Consider the following 15,239-nt stretch of genomic DNA (forward strand, 5'->3'; position numbering starts at 1 on the left):
ACCCCAGGAGCTTCCAGCACCAGACCCCAGGAGCTTCCACCACCAGAGCTTCCAGCACCAGACCCCAGGAGCTTCCACCACCAGACCCCAGGAGCTTCCACCACCAGAGCTTCCACCACCAGACCCCAGGAGCTTCCACCACCAGACCCCAGGAGCTTCCACCACCAGACCCCAGGAGCTTCCACCACCAGACCCCAGCAAAATCACCACCAGTCCCCAGCAGCATAACCACCAGACCCCCAGCTTCCACCACCAGTCCCCGGAGGTGCGTGGAATCCCGGACCAGCTCGACCAGAGCCTCGTGGCGAGCCGAGCCAAGAATCGGGGGGCTTCATCCGCATTCTCGTGGCGCTGAGACCGCGGAGATCCAGCCGAGAATCGCGGGGCTTACATCCGCTTACCCCTCCCCTCGGCCCAGAGAAAAACACACCACAGCCGGTCCGGAGCCACTTAGCCTCAGGCCCGAAACAAGACCTTCAACCCGGAGAAAAACTGACAGGCAGCACGTCGCTGAAAGCCACTCAGCCTCGCGGCTCACCGTCCCGCTGCCCAAAAAACCCGGCTCACCTGGAGCCACCCAAAGACCCGGCTCACCGTCCGAACCCGGGGACCCGCTCTTAAGCCCCCCCCCAACCGGCCACCGGAGTGAAAGAGCCAGCCCGCTTACTTGGACGACCAGGGCCCTGGTACCCTAAACACCCAGACGCTCCTGGTACCATGGACAGCACTCTGTCAGATGCTCAGGCGTATATTGCTTTTCACTCATGTTCTGGTTTCAGGACCTTTTGTTAGGACCTTTGGTCAGCTTGTGCAAGGAAACAAATACTGTTGCTTCCATCTGGACAAACATTTAGTTCAGTAATAAAGAATAAAACGTCAGTTAAGTGTTTTGTAGTTGTAACTAAATATGGTAAACGCTCATATGCTTCTCATAGGCTCTGTGTGAAATTCTGAGTTTGTACACTATTAGATGTGGAAAGAAACACTTCCCACTATGTTTACTTTGCAGGAAACTAAACAAAACACTTCTTAACATAGTCATGAGGAGTTGTACAAATAATGACATCACTTTATGTTTGTTATTAAATGAGACAAGGGTAGTATCTCACAGTAGACTCATAATATAGCTGAAGTTGTATCTAGCAGAGGATGGTTTCGATCCATCGACCTCTGGGTTATGGGCCCAGCACGCTTCCGCTGCGCCACTCTGCTGAACCACCCACTGTTCCCAAAGTCTGGTCAGGGTCCAAACAGGGGGTCTAGAGTCTAAATGGACTCAGCAAGGTCTGTGACAGTACACACGCCGCCAGCATTGAGGCCGGTTAGCTCAGAAGGTCAGAGCGTGGTGCTAATAACGCCAAGGTCATGGGTTCAATCCCCATACTGGCCAAACTGCTTACTCTGCATATCTTTAAAAACTTCAGACTCTAAAGATTGTATGTTCCATTGTTAGCTTTGGTGTGCGACAATAATTCGTCAAGTCTGATAATCACCTGACTTAAAGCTAAGAGGAAATAAAGATAACTCAAACATAAGGAATTTAAGTTTATGAAGTGAGGAAAGCTTATTTGTATTACACATCTCATGTACAAATCAAAGTACTTTTCATAAAAAACATTTAAAAAATGAGAATACACATAACTCTCAGTGATGAAGTATAATCATCAAGCTTTAAAAAAGTCTCTACCACCAGACCCCAGGAGCACCCCAGCAGCTTCCACCACCAGACACCCAGCTTCCACCCCCAGACCCCACTAGCTCGACCCCCAGCTTCCACCCCCAGACCCCACTAGCTCGACCCCCAGCTTCCACCCCGAGACCGCACTAGCTCGACCCCCAGCTTCCACCACCAGAACCCAGGAGCTTCCATCACCAGACTCCTGGAGCTTCCAGCACCAGACCCCAGGAGCATTCACCACCAGACCCCAGAAAAATCACTACCAGAACACAGGAGCTTCCACCACCAGACCCCCAGCTTCCACCACCAGTCCCCGAGTAGACTCATAATATAGCTGAAGTTGTATCTAGCAGATGATGGTTTCGATCCATCGACCTCTGGGTTATGGGCCCAGCACGCTTCCGCTGCGCCACTCTGCTGAACCACCCACTGTTCCCAAAGTCTGGTCAGGGTCCAAACAGGGGGTCTAGAGTCTAAATGGATTCAGCCAGGTCTGTGACAGTTATCCCCCACTAGCTCGACCCCCAGCTTCCACCACCAGACCCCAGAAGCTTCCACCACCAGACCCCAGCAGCTTCCACCCCCAGACCCCACTAGCTCGACCCCCAGCTTCCACCACCAGACTCCTGGAGCTTCCACCACCAGACCTCAGGAGCATTCACCACCATACCCCAGCAAAATCACCACCAGACCCCAGGAGTTTCCACCACCAGAGCTTCCAGCACCAGACCCCAGGAGCTTCCAGCACCAGACCCCAGGAGCTTCCACCACCAGAGCTTCCAGCACCAGACCCCAGGAGCTTCCACCACCAGACCCCAGGAGCTTCCACCACCAGAGCTTCCACCACCAGACCCCAGGAGCTTCCACCACCAGACCCCAGGAGCTTCCACCACCAGACCCCAGGAGCTTCCACCACCAGACCCCAGGAGCTTCCACCACCAGACCCCAGCAAAATCACCACCAGTCCCCAGCAGCATAACCACCAGACCCCCAGCTTCCACCACCAGTCCCCGGAGGTGCGTGGAATCCCGGACCAGCTCGACCAGAGCCTCGTGGCGAGCCGAGCCGAGAATCAGGGGGCTTCATCCGCATTCTCGTGGCGCTGAGACCGCGGAGATCCAGCCGAGAATCGCGGGGCTTACATCTGCTTACCCCTCCCCTCGGCCCAGAGAAAAACACACCACAGCCGGTCCGGAGCCACTTAGCCTCAGGCCCGAAACAAGACCTTCAACCCGGAGAAAAACTGACAGGCAGCACGTCGCTGAAAGCCACTCAGCCTCGCGGCTCACCGTCCCGCTGCCCAAAAAACCCGGCTCACCTGGAGCCACCCAAAGACCCGGCTCACCGTCCGAACCCGGGGACCCGCTCTTAAGCCCCCCCCCAACCGGCCACCGGAGTGAAAGACGACCAGGGCCCTGGTACCCTAAACACCCAGACGCTCCTGGTACCATGGACAGCACTCTGTCAGATGCTCAGGCGTATATTGCTTTTCACTCATGTTCTGGTTTCAGGACCTTTTGTTAGGACCTTTGGTCAGCTTGTGCAAGGAAACAAATACTGTTGCTTCCATCTGGACAAACATTTAGTTCAGTAATAAAGAATAAAACGTCAGTTAAGTGTTTTGTAGTTGTAACTAAATATGGTAAACGCTCATATGCTTCTCATAGGCTCTGTGTGAAATTCTGAGTTTGTACACTATTAGATGTGGAAAGAAACACTTCCCACTATGTTTACTTTGCAGGAAACTAAACAAAACACTTCTTAACATAGTCATGAGGAGTTGTACAAATAATGACATCACTTTATGTTTGTTATTAAATGAGACAAGGGTAGTATCTCACAGTAGACTCATAATATAGCTGAAGTTGTATCTAGCAGAGGATGGTTTCGATCCATCGACCTCTGGGTTATGGGCCCAGCACGCTTCCGCTGCGCCACTCTGCTGAACCACCCACTGTTCCCAAAGTCTGGTCAGGGTCCAAACAGGGGGTCTAGAGTCTAAATGGACTCAGCAAGGTCTGTGACAGTACACACGCCGCCAGCATTGAGGCCGGTTAGCTCAGAAGGTCAGAGCGTGGTGCTAATAACGCCAAGGTCATGGGTTCAATCCCCATACTGGCCAAACTGCTTACTCTGCATATCTTTAAAAACTTCAGACTCTAAAGATTGTATGTTCCATTGTTAGCTTTGGTGTGCGACAATAATTCGTCAAGTCTGATAATCACCTGACTTAAAGCTAAGAGGAAATAAAGATAACTCAAACATAAGGAATTTAAGTTTATGAAGTGAGGAAAGCTTATTTGTATTACACATCTCATGTACAAATCAAAGTACTTTTCATAAAAAACATTTAAAAAATGAGAATACACATAACTCTCAGTGATGAAGTATAATCATCAAGCTTTAAAAAAGTCTCTACCACCAGACCACAGGAGCACCCCAGCAGCTTCCACCACCAGACACCCAGCTTCCACCCCCAGACCCCACTAGCTCGACCCCCAGCTTCCACCCCCAGACCCCACTAGCTCGACCCCCAGCTTCCACCACGAGACCGCACTAGCTCGACCCCCAGCTTCCACCACCAGAACCCAGGAGCTTCCATCACCAGACTCCTGGAGCTTCCAGCACCAGACCCCAGGAGCATTCACCACCAGACCCCAGAAAAATCACTACCAGAACACAGGAGCTTCCACCACCAGACCCCCAGCTTCCACCACCAGTCCCCGAGTAGACTCATAATATAGCTGAAGTTGTATCTAGCAGAGGATGGTTTCGATCCATCGACCTCTGGGTTATGGGCCCAGCACGCTTCCGCTGCGCCACTCTGCTGAACCACCCACTGTTCCCAAAGTCTGGTCAGGGTCCAAACAGGGGGTCTAGAGTCTAAATGGATTCAGCCAGGTCTGTGACAGTTATCCCCCACTAGCTCGACCCCCAGCTTCCACCACCAGACCCCAGAAGCTTCCACCACCAGACCCCAGCAGCTTCCACCCCCAGACCCCACTAGCTCGACCCCCAGCTTCCACCACCAGACTCCTGGAGCTTCCACCACCAGACCTCAGGAGCATTCACCACCATACCCCAGCAAAATCACCACCAGACCCCAGGAGTTTCCACCACCAGAGCTTCCAGCACCAGACCCCAGGAGCTTCCAGCACCAGACCCCAGGAGCTTCCACCACCAGAGCTTCCAGCACCAGACCCCAGGAGCTTCCACCACAGGACCCCAGGAGCTTCCACCACCAGAGCTTCCACCACCAGACCCCAGGAGCTTCCACCACCAGACCCCAGGAGCTTCCACCACCAGACCCCAGGAGCTTCCACCACCAGACCCCTGGAGCTTCCACCACCAGACCCCAGCAAAATCACCACCAGTCCCCAGCAGCATAACCACCAGACCCCCAGCTTCCACCACCAGTCCCCGGAGGTGCGTGGAATCCCGGACCAGCTCGACCAGAGCCTCGTGGCGAGCCGAGCCGAGAATCAGGGGGCTTCATCCGCATTCTCGTGGCGCTGAGACCGCGGAGATCCAGCCGAGAATCGCGGGGCTTACATCTGCTTACCCCTCCCCTCGGCCCAGAGAAAAACACACCACAGCCGGTCCGGAGCCACTTAGCCTCAGGCCCGAAACAAGACCTTCAACCCGGAGAAAAACTGACAGGCAGCACGTCGCTGAAAGCCACTCAGCCTCGCGGCTCACCGTCCCGCTGCCCAAAAAACCCGGCTCACCTGGAGCCACCCAAAGACCCGGCTCACCGTCCGAACCCGGGGACCCGCTCTTAAGCCCCCCCCCAACCGGCCACCGGAGTGAAAGACGACCAGGGCCCTGGTACCCTAAACACCCAGACGCTCCTGGTACCATGGACAGCACTCTGTCAGATGCTCAGGCGTATATTGCTTTTCACTCATGTTCTGGTTTCAGGACCTTTTGTTAGGACCTTTGGTCAGCTTGTGCAAGGAAACAAATACTGTTGCTTCCATCTGGACAAACATTTAGTTCAGTAATAAAGAATAAAACGTCAGTTAAGTGTTTTGTAGTTGTAACTAAATATGGTAAACGCTCATATGCTTCTCATAGGCTCTGTGTGAAATTCTGAGTTTGTACACTATTAGATGTGGAAAGAAACACTTCCCACTATGTTTACTTTGCAGGAAACTAAACAAAACACTTCTTAACATAGTCATGAGGAGTTGTACAAATAATGACATCACTTTATGTTTGTTATTAAATGAGACAAGGGTAGTATCTCACAGTAGACTCATAATATAGCTGAAGTTGTATCTAGCAGAGGATGGTTTCGATCCATCGACCTCTGGGTTATGGGCCCAGCACGCTTCCGCTGCGCCACTCTGCTGAACCACCCACTGTTCCCAAAGTCTGGTCAGGGTCCAAACAGGGGGTCTAGAGTCTAAATGGACTCAGCAAGGTCTGTGACAGTACACACGCCGCCAGCATTGAGGCCGGTTAGCTCAGAAGGTCAGAGCGTGGTGCTAATAACGCCAAGGTCATGGGTTCAATCCCCATACTGGCCAAACTGCTTACTCTGCATATCTTTAAAAACTTCAGACTCTAAAGATTGTATGTTCCATTGTTAGCTTTGGTGTGCGACAATAATTCGTCAAGTCTGATAATCACCTGACTTAAAGCTAAGAGGAAATAAAGATAACTCAAACATAAGGAATTTAAGTTTATGAAGTGAGGAAAGCTTATTTGTATTACACATCTCATGTACAAATCAAAGTACTTTTCATAAAAAACATTTAAAAAATGAGAATACACATAACTCTCAGTGATGAAGTATAATCATCAAGCTTTAAAAAAGTCTCTACCACCAGACCCCAGGAGCACCCCAGCAGCTTCCACCACCAGACACCCAGCTTCCACCCCCAGACCCCACTAGCTCGACCCCCAGCTTCCACCCCCAGACCCCACTAGCTCGACCCCCAGCTTCCACCCCGAGACCGCACTAGCTCGACCCCCAGCTTCCACCACCAGAACCCAGGAGCTTCCATCACCAGACTCCTGGAGCTTCCAGCACCAGACCCCAGGAGCATTCACCACCAGACCCCAGAAAAATCACTACCAGAACACAGGAGCTTCCACCACCAGACCCCCAGCTTCCACCACCAGTCCCCGAGTAGACTCATAATATAGCTGAAGTTGTATCTAGCAGATGATGGTTTCGATCCATCGACCTCTGGGTTATGGGCCCAGCACGCTTCCGCTGCGCCACTCTGCTGAACCACCCACTGTTCCCAAAGTCTGGTCAGGGTCCAAACAGGGGGTCTAGAGTCTAAATGGATTCAGCCAGGTCTGTGACAGTTATCCCCCACTAGCTCGACCCCCAGCTTCCACCACCAGACCCCAGAAGCTTCCACCACCAGACCCCAGCAGCTTCCACCCCCAGACCCCACTAGCTCGACCCCCAGCTTCCACCACCAGACTCCTGGAGCTTCCACCACCAGACCTCAGGAGCATTCACCACCATACCCCAGCAAAATCACCACCAGACCCCAGGAGTTTCCACCACCAGAGCTTCCAGCACCAGACCCCAGGAGCTTCCAGCACCAGACCCCAGGAGCTTCCACCACCAGAGCTTCCAGCACCAGACCCCAGGAGCTTCCACCACCAGACCCCAGGAGCTTCCACCACCAGAGCTTCCACCACCAGACCCCAGGAGCTTCCACCACCAGACCCCAGGAGCTTCCACCACCAGACCCCAGGAGCTTCCACCACCAGACCCCAGGAGCTTCCACCACCAGACCCCAGCAAAATCACCACCAGTCCCCAGCAGCATAACCACCAGACCCCCAGCTTCCACCACCAGTCCCCGGAGGTGCGTGGAATCCCGGACCAGCTCGACCAGAGCCTCGTGGCGAGCCGAGCCGAGAATCAGGGGGCTTCATCCGCATTCTCGTGGCGCTGAGACCGCGGAGATCCAGCCGAGAATCGCGGGGCTTACATCTGCTTACCCCTCCCCTCGGCCCAGAGAAAAACACACCACAGCCGGTCCGGAGCCACTTAGCCTCAGGCCCGAAACAAGACCTTCAACCCGGAGAAAAACTGACAGGCAGCACGTCGCTGAAAGCCACTCAGCCTCGCGGCTCACCGTCCCGCTGCCCAAAAAACCCGGCTCACCTGGAGCCACCCAAAGACCCGGCTCACCGTCCGAACCCGGGGACCCGCTCTTAAGCCCCCCCCCAACCGGCCACCGGAGTGAAAGACGACCAGGGCCCTGGTACCCTAAACACCCAGACGCTCCTGGTACCATGGACAGCACTCTGTCAGATGCTCAGGCGTATATTGCTTTTCACTCATGTTCTGGTTTCAGGACCTTTTGTTAGGACCTTTGGTCAGCTTGTGCAAGGAAACAAATACTGTTGCTTCCATCTGGACAAACATTTAGTTCAGTAATAAAGAATAAAACGTCAGTTAAGTGTTTTGTAGTTGTAACTAAATATGGTAAACGCTCATATGCTTCTCATAGGCTCTGTGTGAAATTCTGAGTTTGTACACTATTAGATGTGGAAAGAAACACTTCCCACTATGTTTACTTTGCAGGAAACTAAACAAAACACTTCTTAACATAGTCATGAGGAGTTGTACAAATAATGACATCACTTTATGTTTGTTATTAAATGAGACAAGGGTAGTATCTCACAGTAGACTCATAATATAGCTGAAGTTGTATCTAGCAGAGGATGGTTTCGATCCATCGACCTCTGGGTTATGGGCCCAGCACGCTTCCGCTGCGCCACTCTGCTGAACCACCCACTGTTCCCAAAGTCTGGTCAGGGTCCAAACAGGGGGTCTAGAGTCTAAATGGACTCAGCAAGGTCTGTGACAGTACACACGCCGCCAGCATTGAGGCCGGTTAGCTCAGAAGGTCAGAGCGTGGTGCTAATAACGCCAAGGTCATGGGTTCAATCCCCATACTGGCCAAACTGCTTACTCTGCATATCTTTAAAAACTTCAGACTCTAAAGATTGTATGTTCCATTGTTAGCTTTGGTGTGCGACAATAATTCGTCAAGTCTGATAATCACCTGACTTAAAGCTAAGAGGAAATAAAGATAACTCAAACATAAGGAATTTAAGTTTATGAAGTGAGGAAAGCTTATTTGTATTACACATCTCATGTACAAATCAAAGTACTTTTCATAAAAAACATTTAAAAAATGAGAATACACATAACTCTCAGTGATGAAGTATAATCATCAAGCTTTAAAAAAGTCTCTACCACCAGACCCCAGGAGCACCCCAGCAGCTTCCACCACCAGACCCCCAGCTTCCACCCCCAGACCCCACTAGCTCGACCCCCAGCTTCCACCACCAGAACCCAGGAGCTTCCATCACCAGACTCCTGGAGCTTCCAGCACCAGACCCCAGGAGCATTCACCACCAGACCCCAGCAAAATCACTACCAGAACACAGGAGCTTCCACCACCAGACCCCCAGCTTCCACCACCAGTCCCCGAGTAGACTCATAATATAGCTGAAGTTGTATCTAGCAGAGGATGGTTTCGATCCATCGACCTCTGGGTTATGGGCCCAGCACGCTTCCGCTGCGCCACTCTGCTGAACCACCCACTGTTCCCAAAGTCTGGTCAGGGTCCAAACAGGGGGTCTAGAGTCTAAATGGACTCAGCCAGGTCTGTGACAGTTATCTGCCATAGATAAGTATATGGTATATCTGAGTGTGAAGTTAAGATCAACATGTAAAAGTTCACACGCGCACACATTCTTGTATTTTCCCCTCAGGGGACCCACCTGCTCGCTCACACACACACACACGCGCCGCCAGCATTGAGGCCGGTTAGCTCAGAAGGTCAGAGCGTGGTGCTAATAACGCCAAGGTCATGGGTTCAATCCCCATACTGGCCAAACTGCTTACTCTGCATGTCTTTAAAAACTTCAGACTCTAAAGATTGTATGTTCCATTGTTAGCTTTGGTGTGCGACAATAATTCGTCAAGTCTGATAAACACCTGACTTAAAGCTAAGAGGAAATAAAGATAACTCAAACATAAGGAATTTAAGTTTATGAAGTGAGGAAAGCTTATTTGTATTACACATCTCATGTACAAATCAAAGTACTTTTCATAAAAAACATTTAAAAAATGAGAATACACATAACTCTCAGTGATGAAGTATAATCATCAAGCTTTAAAAAAGTCTCTACCACCAGACCCCAGGAGCACCCCAGCAGCTTCCACCACCAGACACCCAGCTTCCACCCCCAGACCCCACTAGCTCGACCCCCAGCTTCCACCACCAGAACCCAGGAGCTTCCATCACCAGACTCCTGGAGCTTCCAGCACCAGACCCCAGGAGCATTCACCACCAGACCCCAGCAAAATCACTACCAGAACACAGGAGCTTCCACCACCAGACCCCCAGCTTCCACCACCAGTCCCCGAGTAGACTCATAATATAGCTGAAGTTGTATCTAGCAGAGGATGGTTTCGATCCATCGACCTCTGGGTTATGGGCCCAGCACGCTTCCGCTGCGCCACTCTGCTGAACCACCCACTGTTCCCAAAGTCTGGTCAGGGTCCAAACAGGGGGTCTAGAGTCTAAATGGATTCAGCCAGGTCTGTGACAGTTATCCCCCACTAGCTCGACCCCCAGCTTCCACCACCAGACCCCAGAAGCTTCCACCACCAGACCCCAGCAGCTTCCACCCCCAGACCCCACTAGCTCGACCCCCAGCTTCCACCACCAGACTCCTGGAGCTTCCACCACCAGACCTCAGGAGCTTCCACCACCAGACCTCAGGAGCATTCACCACCATACCCCAGCAAAATCACCACCAGACCCCAGGAGTTTCCACCACCAGAGCTTCCACCACCAGACCCCAGGAGCTTCCACCACCAGAGCTTCCAGCACCAGACCCCAGGAGCTTCCACCACCAGACCCCAGGAGCTTCCACCACCAGAGCTTCCACCACCAGACCCCAGGAGCTTCCACCACCAGACCCCAGGAGCTTCCACCACCAGACCCCAGGAGCTTCCACCACCAGACCCCAGGAGCTTCCACCACCAGACCCCAGCAAAATCACCACCAGTCCCCAGCAGCATAACCACCAGACCCCCAGCTTCCACCACCAGTCCCCGGAGGTGCGTGGAATCCCGGACCAGCTCGACCAGAGCCTCGTGGCGAGCCGAGCCGAGAATCGGGGGGCTTCATCCGCATTCTCGTGGCGCTGAGACCGCGGAGATCCAGCCGAGAATCGCGGGGCTTACATCCGCTTACCCCTCCCCTCGGCCCAGAGAAAAACACACCACAGCCGGTCCGGAGCCACTTAGCCTCAGGCCCGAAACAAGACCTTCAACCCGGAGAAAAACTGACAGGCAGCACGTCGCTGAAAGCCACTCAGCCTCGCGGCTCACCGTCCCGCTGCCCAAAAAACCCGGCTCACCTGGAGCCACCCAAAGACCCGGCTCACCGTCCGAACCCGGGGACCCGCTCTTAAGCCCCCCCCCAACCGGCCACCGGAGTGAAAGAGCCAGCCCGCTTACTTGGACGACCAGGGCCCTGGTACCCTAAACACCCAGACGCTCCTGGTACCATGGACAGCACTCTGTCAGATGCTCAGGCGTATATTGCTTTTCACTCATGTTCTGGTTTCAGGACCTTTTGTTAGGACCTTTGGTCAGCTTGTGCAAGCAAACAAATACTGTTGCTTCCATCTGGACAAACATTTAGTTCAGTAATAAAGAATAAAACGTCAGTTAAGTGTTTTGTAGTTGTAACTAAATATGGTAAACGCTCATATGCTTCTCATAGGCTCTGTGTGAAATTCTGAGTTTGTACACTATTAGATGTGGAAAGAAACACTTCCCACTATGTTTACTTTGCAGGAAACTAAACAAAACACTTCTTAACATAGTCATGAGGAGTTGTACAAATAATGACATCACTTTATGTTTGTTATTAAATGAGACAAGGGTAGTATCTCACAGTAGACTCATAATATAGCTGAAGTTGTATCTAGCAGAGGATGGTTTCGATCCATCGACCTCTGGGTTATGGGCCCAGCACGCTTCCGCTGCGCCACTCTGCTGAACCACCCACTGTTCCCAAAGTCTGGTCAGGGTCCAAACAGGGGGTCTAGAGTCTAAATGGACTCAGCCAGGTCTGTGACAGTTATCTGCCATAGATAAGTATATGGTATATCTGAGTGTGAAGTTAAGATCAACATGTAAAAGTTCACACGCGCACACATTCTTGTATTTTCCCCTCAGGGGACCCACCTGCTCGCTCACACACACACACACGCGCCGCCAGCATTGAGGCCGGTTATCTCAGAAGGTCAGAGCGTGGTGCTAATAACGCCAAGGTCATGGGTTCAATCCCCATACTGGCCAAACTGCTTACTCTGCATATCTTTAAAAACTTCAGACTCTAAAGATTGTATGTTCCATTGTTAGCTTTGGTGTGCGACAATAATTCGTCAAGTCTGATAATCACCTGACTTAAAGCTAAGAGGAAATAAAGATAACTCAAACATAAGGAATTTAAGTTTATGAAGTGAGGAAAGCTTATTTGTATTACACATCTCATGTACAAATCAAAGTACTTTTCATAAAAAACATTTAAAAAATGAGAATACACATAACTCTCAGTGATGAAGTATAATCATCAAGCTTTAAAAAAGTCTCTACCACCAGACCCCAGGAGCACCCCAGCAGCTTCCACCACCAGACCCCCAGCTTCCACCCCCAGACCCCACTAGCTCGACCCCCAGCTTCCACCACCAGAACCCAGGAGCTTCCATCACCAGACTCCTGGAGCTTCCAGCACCAGACCCCAGGAGCATTCACCACCAGACCCCAGCAAAATCACTACCAGAACACAGGAGCTTCCACCACCAGACCCCCAGCTTCCACCACCAGTCCCCGAGTAGACTCATAATATAGCTGAAGTTGTATCTAGCAGAGGATGGTTTCGATCCATCGACCTCTGGGTTATGGGCCCAGCACGCTTCCGCTGCGCCACTCTGCTGAACCACCCACTGTTCCCAAAGTCTGGTCAGGGTCCAAACAGGGGGTCTAGAGTCTAAATGGACTCAGCCAGGTCTGTGACAGTTATCTGCCATAGATAAGTATATGGTATATCTGAGTGTGAAGTTAAGATCAACATGTAAAAGTTCACACGCGCACACATTCTTGTATTTTCCCCTCAGGGGACCCACCTGCTCGCTCACACACACACACACGCGCCGCCAGCATTGAGGCCGGTTAGCTCAGAAGGTCAGAGCGTGGTGCTAATAACGCCAAGGTCATGGGTTCAATCCCCATACTGGCCAAACTGCTTACTCTGCATGTCTTTAAAAACTTCAGACTCTAAAGATTGTATGTTCCATTGTTAGCTTTGGTGTGCGACAATAATTCGTCAAGTCTGATAATCACCTGACTTAAAGCTAAGAGGAAATAAAGATAACTCAAACATAAGGAATTTAAGTTTATGAAGTGAGGAAAGCTTATTTGTATTACACATCTCATGTACAAATCAAAGTACTTTTCATAAAAAACATTTAAAAAATGAGAATACACATAACTCTCAGTGATGAAGTATAATCATCAAGCTTTAAAAAAGTCTCTACCACCAGACCCCAGGAGCACCCCAGCAGCTTCCACCACCAGACACCCAGCTTCCACCCCCAGACCCCACTAGCTCGACCCCCAGCTTCCACCACCAGAACCCAGGAGCTTCCATCACCAGACTCCTGGAGCTTCCAGCACCAGACCCCAGGAGCATTCACCACCAGACCCCAGCAAAATCACTACCAGAACACAGGAGCTTCCACCACCAGACCCCCAGCTTCCACCACCAGTCCCCGAGTAGACTCATAATATAGCTGAAGTTGTATCTAGCAGAGGATGGTTTCGATCCATCGACCTCTGGGTTATGGGCCCAGCACGCTTCCGCTGCGCCACTCTGCTGAACCACCCACTGTTCCCAAAGTCTGGTCAGGGTCCAAACAGGGGGTCTAGAGTCTAAATGGATTCAGCCAGGTCTGTGACAGTTATCCCCCACTAGCTCGACCCCCAGCTTCCACCACCAGACCCCAGAAGCTTCCACCACCAGACCCCAGCAGCTTCCACCCCCAGACCCCACTAGCTCGACCCCCAGCTTCCACCACCAGACTCCTGGAGCTTCCACCACCAGACCTCAGGAGCTTCCACCACCAGACCTCAGGAGCATTCACCACCATACCCCAGCAAAATCACCACCAGACCCCAGGAGTTTCCACCACCAGAGCTTCCACCACCAGACCCCAGGAGCTTCCACCACCAGAGCTTCCAGCACCAGACCCCAGGAGCTTCCACCACCAGACCCCAGGAGCTTCCACCACCAGAGCTTCCACCACCAGACCCCAGGAGCTTCCACCACCAGACCCCAGGAGCTTCCACCACCAGACCCCAGGAGCTTCCACCACCAGACCCCAGGAGCTTCCACCACCAGACCCCAGCAAAATCACCACCAGTCCCCAGCAGCATAACCACCAGACCCCCAGCTTCCACCACCAGTCCCCGGAGGTGCGTGGAATCCCGGACCAGCTCGACCAGAGCCTCGTGGCGAGCCGAGCCGAGAATCGGGGGGCTTCATCCGCATTCTCGTGGCGCTGAGACCGCGGAGATCCAGCCGAGAATCGCGGGGCTTACATCCGCTTACCCCTCCCCTCGGCCCAGAGAAAAACACACCACAGCCGGTCCGGAGCCACTTAGCCTCAGGCCCGAAACAAGACCTTCAACCCGGAGAAAAACTGACAGGCAGCACGTCGCTGAAAGCCACTCAGCCTCGCGGCTCACCGTCCCGCTGCCCAAAAAACCCGGCTCACCTGGAGCCACCCAAAGACCCGGCTCACCGTCCGAACCCGGGGACCCGCTCTTAAGCCCCCCCCCAACCGGCCACCGGAGTGAAAGAGCCAGCCAGCTTACTTGGACGACCAGGGCCCTGGTACCCTAAACACCCAGACGCTCCTGGTACCATGGACAGCACTCTGTCAGATGCTCAGGCGTATATTGCTTTTCACTCATGTTCTGGTTTCAGGACCTTTTGTTAGGACCTTTGGTCAGCTTGTGCAAGCAAACAAATACTGTTGCTTCCATCTGGACAAACATTTAGTTCAGTAATAAAGAATAAAACGTCAGTTAAGTGTTTTGTAGTTGTAACTAAATATGGTAAACGCTCATATGCTTCTCATAGGCTCTGTGTGAAATTCTGAGTTTGTACACTATTAGATGTGGAAAGAAACACTTCCCACTATGTTTACTTTGCAGGAAACTAAACAAAACACTTCTTAACATAGTCATGAGGAGTTGTACAAATAATGACATCACTTTATGTTTGTTATTAAATGAGACAAGGGTAGTATCTCACAGTAGACTCATAATATAGCTGAAGTTGTATCTAGCAGAGGATGGTTTCGATCCATCGACCTCTGGGTTATGGGCCCAGCACGCTTCCGCTGCGCCACTCTGCTGAACCACCCACTGTTCCCAAAGTCTGGTCAGGGTCCAAACAGGGGGTCTAGAGTCTAAATGGACTCAGCCA

General features: G+C 52.1%; 7 non-coding genes across 7 annotated transcripts; all 7 read left to right on the top strand.

The window, feature by feature from the left end:
• The first annotated feature begins 1,316 nt into the window (after window positions 1-1,316).
• On the top strand, window positions 1,317-1,390 carry trnai-aau (transfer RNA isoleucine (anticodon AAU)). The gene has a single exon. It is a non-coding gene; the product is annotated as a tRNA-Ile (tRNA).
• Window positions 1,391-3,726: 2,336 nt separating this feature from the next.
• On the top strand, window positions 3,727-3,800 carry trnai-aau (transfer RNA isoleucine (anticodon AAU)). The gene has a single exon. It is a non-coding gene; the product is annotated as a tRNA-Ile (tRNA).
• A 2,336-nt stretch (window positions 3,801-6,136) lies between these two features.
• Window positions 6,137-6,210, top strand: trnai-aau (transfer RNA isoleucine (anticodon AAU)). The gene has a single exon. It is a non-coding gene; the product is annotated as a tRNA-Ile (tRNA).
• Window positions 6,211-8,546: 2,336 nt separating this feature from the next.
• Window positions 8,547-8,620, top strand: trnai-aau (transfer RNA isoleucine (anticodon AAU)). Its single transcript has one exon. It is a non-coding gene; the product is annotated as a tRNA-Ile (tRNA).
• Window positions 8,621-9,487: 867 nt separating this feature from the next.
• Window positions 9,488-9,561, top strand: trnai-aau (transfer RNA isoleucine (anticodon AAU)). Its single transcript has one exon. It is a non-coding gene; the product is annotated as a tRNA-Ile (tRNA).
• A 2,411-nt stretch (window positions 9,562-11,972) lies between these two features.
• On the top strand, window positions 11,973-12,046 carry trnai-aau (transfer RNA isoleucine (anticodon AAU)). The gene has a single exon. It is a non-coding gene; the product is annotated as a tRNA-Ile (tRNA).
• An 867-nt stretch (window positions 12,047-12,913) lies between these two features.
• Window positions 12,914-12,987, top strand: trnai-aau (transfer RNA isoleucine (anticodon AAU)). Its single transcript has one exon. It is a non-coding gene; the product is annotated as a tRNA-Ile (tRNA).
• The last annotated feature ends 2,252 nt before the right edge of the window (window positions 12,988-15,239 follow it).

Source organism: Cololabis saira, unplaced genomic scaffold (assembly GCF_033807715.1).
Source record: "Cololabis saira isolate AMF1-May2022 unplaced genomic scaffold, fColSai1.1 scf036, whole genome shotgun sequence".
Lineage (NCBI taxonomy): Eukaryota > Metazoa > Chordata > Actinopteri > Beloniformes > Belonidae > Cololabis > Cololabis saira.